The 3,666-nt window shown below is 34.8% G+C and overlaps 1 non-coding gene across 1 annotated transcript; it reads right to left on the reverse strand.

The window, feature by feature from the left end:
• Window positions 1-628: 628 nt before the first annotated feature.
• LOC122003131 lies at window positions 629-734 on the reverse strand. Its single transcript, XR_006117804.1, has one exon. It is a non-coding gene; the product is annotated as a small nucleolar RNA R71 (small nucleolar RNA).
• Window positions 735-3,666: the final 2,932 nt, after the last annotated feature.

The following is a 3,666-nucleotide window of genomic DNA, read 5'->3' on the forward strand; positions in this document are numbered from 1 at the left end:
CGACAATCTTATATATTACTGACGACGAATTTGTGCACTGGCGGAATCGTAACAAGTTTTTGGCGCCGTTGCTGGGGACTGCTCGCATTAACCTTAGTAGATTAGCAATTTAGTTAATCTAGACTTGTGAATAGTTTTGTTTTTCCATTTTCATAATTCAAAAAAAAATCTACATTTTCTTTCTTGTCTTTAAATTCTACATTTATTTTTTTCCTAGCAATTTAAATTCTGCATTTTATTTTATCGATGAGCACTAACATGTCAAGCAGACCCTTAAGAGATTTCTCGGCACCTATTTCTGCAAGATTTATGTTTCCCATTGTGCAGCCTCATATTGAAGCAGAAAATTTCCAACTAGACCCAGAGTTAATTTTCATGATACAAGGTCACAAATTTGGAGGAGTATCAGAAAGTCCTTATTTGTACCTTGAGACATTTCTAGAGCTTTGTGATATGGTGAATTGTGAAGGAATGTCAGCAGATGCAGTTCGGTTGATGACATTTCCTTTTAGTATCAAGGATAAAGCAAGGACTTGGTTATATTCTCTCCATCCTCAAAGCATCACAAGTTGGAAACAATTGGATAAGCAATTTCTGAATCATTTTTTCCCTCCAAGTAGAATAATTTACATGAGGAATTGTATCACAAATTTTGCTCAGGCATATGGGGAATCATTATTTGAAGCATGGGATAGATTTAAGAGTCTTCAAAGATAGTGTCCTCATCATGGTTTAGAAAAATGGTTGACCTTGCACATATTCTATAAGGGAATTTCGTTCTCAAATAAGTGTTTGCTAGATTCTTCGACTGGAGGTTCTTTCATTGACAAAAGTGTAGACGAAGCATATACATTGATTGATCAAGTAGCATTGAACCTTCATGAATGGTCAAGCAAAAGTTGGATGGAATCTCTCTCAGAAATTCAAGAAGTACAAGTCATATATACAAGAGAGCATGTTAAACAAAATATAATTCAACCATCCAAGAGTTTTGAAATCCACAAGACACAGAATGAGGAGTTCAAACATTTGGGGGCAATAATTGATAGCATTGTTTCAAAATGGTTCAAACAAGATCCCCCTCCTACATAGACAGTGTCTAGTGAATAGTGGAATAATTTTAAGTTGAGAAGTGGTAAGAATCATGAACAACTACTGAAGAAGGATTTGTTTAGAATTGAGGAGAAGAACAATAGAAGACCTCAAGAACTCAGTTTCATTACTTCAGGAAGTTCCCAAAGGCCATAAGTACCTTTCCCTTAACGATTGATTACACCTACACTAGATAAGCAAGTTAGACCTCCTCTACAAGCTCAAAGGGAATATGGGAAAAAGGAAGTACCTTTTCCAAGACCTTCACTAAAGGTTCCTTTTCCACAAAGGCTAGTGAGAGTCAATGAAAATGAAGACTTTGGCAAATTTTGTGACACTAATATGGTTGAGTGTAGATTTCTGGATGTATATGAAGATGAGGACTCTTCAGATGAGAATTGTGATGATAATACAGTGGATAACAAGTTTTCAGATTTACGTTCTGGGTTTACAGGGTGTTATGATGAAATTGAATTTTCAAATGATGAATGTGATATGGTAGATCAACTTAAAAATGCAAATGAAGTTAGTGATCCTCCTATAGATGATTCTCCCACTAAGGATAATGATATTGGTTTATTTTTTTATGCTTGTGTTAATGATGATGTTATGAAAGGAAGTGTAGGGAGCTGTGTTATGGAAGCAGCATCTCAAGAATCACCTCCTTTATCCACACAACCTTCTGAGATTATTAGAGTTGCAAGGATTGAACATGTTGTGGACCAATGTGTAGAGACTTGTGCAATAGAAGCAAAGCCCTAAGAATCACCACTTTTAGAGGCACCAGTACTTGAGCTAGAGCTAGAGCCAATACAAGATTCAGAAGTCACATCCACATGTTTAGAACTTTCAGGTATCTCTCAGCAAAGCAAGGTTAGTCTCCTTTGTGATTTTTTAGAAAATTTCATAGATGTACCAATAGTAGATTTTCTTGGATGTGATTCAATTTTTGATACATACTCAGTTCATCTTAATAAGGTTCTAGTTTTATCTAATATAGCATGCTTGGGAGAGGTATGTTTTTCTTTTAAGTGTGCAGATTTTCATGGGGCCTATAATTGGAAGCTCGATCTGAACCGTCTTCGACCTCTTGAAAAAATTTCCAAGAAGACGAGGATGGAGAGAGCGATTCTTCACTTTCTGATGAAAGCTCCCTCCATAATAAGAGCTCTTGGTAAGAGGGTGATGAAATATCTTACCCCTCCAAGAGTGAGATTTCGATGAATCTAATGAGGTGGTTGAGCTAATGACCTTAAACAAGCACTTTTTGGGAGGTAACCCAAGTTCAATCTTGTTTTCATTCATATTTTTAGTTTCTTTCTAGTTTCATTTCTTTCCTCATAATAAGCATGTATCCTCTACTTAATTTTTGTTGTCAATTTTCTATTATAGGACTCAAAGATTAGGAGTGCAATTATATGATGGAGAAGTTAATGACATGGGCATTTAGCACACATAATTTGGTAACTTCTCTTACTTTTAATCTCCTCCACATTGTTTTTAGTTTTCATTGGGATAATGAAAAGTTTAAGTCTGGGGGGATGCATTAGATGCATTTGGTTTAGTTTAGTTTTTGCTTATTTCTTTTGCATAATAAATTTTTCCTAATTGCATCATTCATCACATCATGATTGTTTGTTCCTTAATGCAAAATACTAGCACGTTTCATCTAGATATTTATGTTGTGTGGTTTGGTATACTAGTATGTCTATTGATCTTTATTTTCCTATCCATAATAGCATGAAGTGAGCATTTTTATTACTAGAAGAATTTCAATGTTGGCCTAGTTTTAGGATCTCTTCACATTATGCTTGACTTTAATGGTAGATATTTTTGAAAATAGTCATGATTCATAGAATCAAACTAGTACTCTTGCTTCTATGGTGACCTCTCAACTACATTTTGGTTACTGGATAAACTCAGATCATGTAAGCTCATTTGGAAAAATCAATCCCAAAAAAAAAAAATGAAAGTTTGTTTAAGTTTGATACTTTGCAAACATTAAAAAAAATAAGGGATAAAAAATAGTTATCGTGAGTGGAAACTAACAATTCACCCTTTTGAGACCGAGTTAGGTTACTGGGGAAATGAATGCTATGTTTCTCTTGATACTGAGTATTCCTTTGAGACCTTGTGTAGACGATGCATAGCATATTTTAGGGGAACGAACCTTGCATGTAGAAGGTAAGTGCCTATCACCGGAAGTATGAGAAACACGGTTAAATGAAAATTTGACTAGGCTTAGAGATTGACACTTGAGAAAGTTAAGCCACTTATCACACTAAGCACGGAGAACTTCTACTTAGGCCACACTCAAATAATTTTTGTATCATGCTCATCAATGAAACTATATGATAGGTTTATATTGATTCATTAGGGATTATTACATGTCATCTATGCACATAAATCTAGATTACGAGTTTTGCTTGAGAACAAGAAAAGGTTCAAGTCTGGGAGTGTGATGTGCGTAGATCTTATGATCATTTATACATATTTTGACGCACATTCACTTACTTTATTCACGTATATTCTATGTATGTTCACCTCTCTTAGCATATATTCAGATAAATACTC

This window comes from Zingiber officinale, chromosome 7A (assembly GCF_018446385.1).
Source record: "Zingiber officinale cultivar Zhangliang chromosome 7A, Zo_v1.1, whole genome shotgun sequence".
Classification (NCBI taxonomy): domain Eukaryota; kingdom Viridiplantae; phylum Streptophyta; class Magnoliopsida; order Zingiberales; family Zingiberaceae; genus Zingiber; species Zingiber officinale.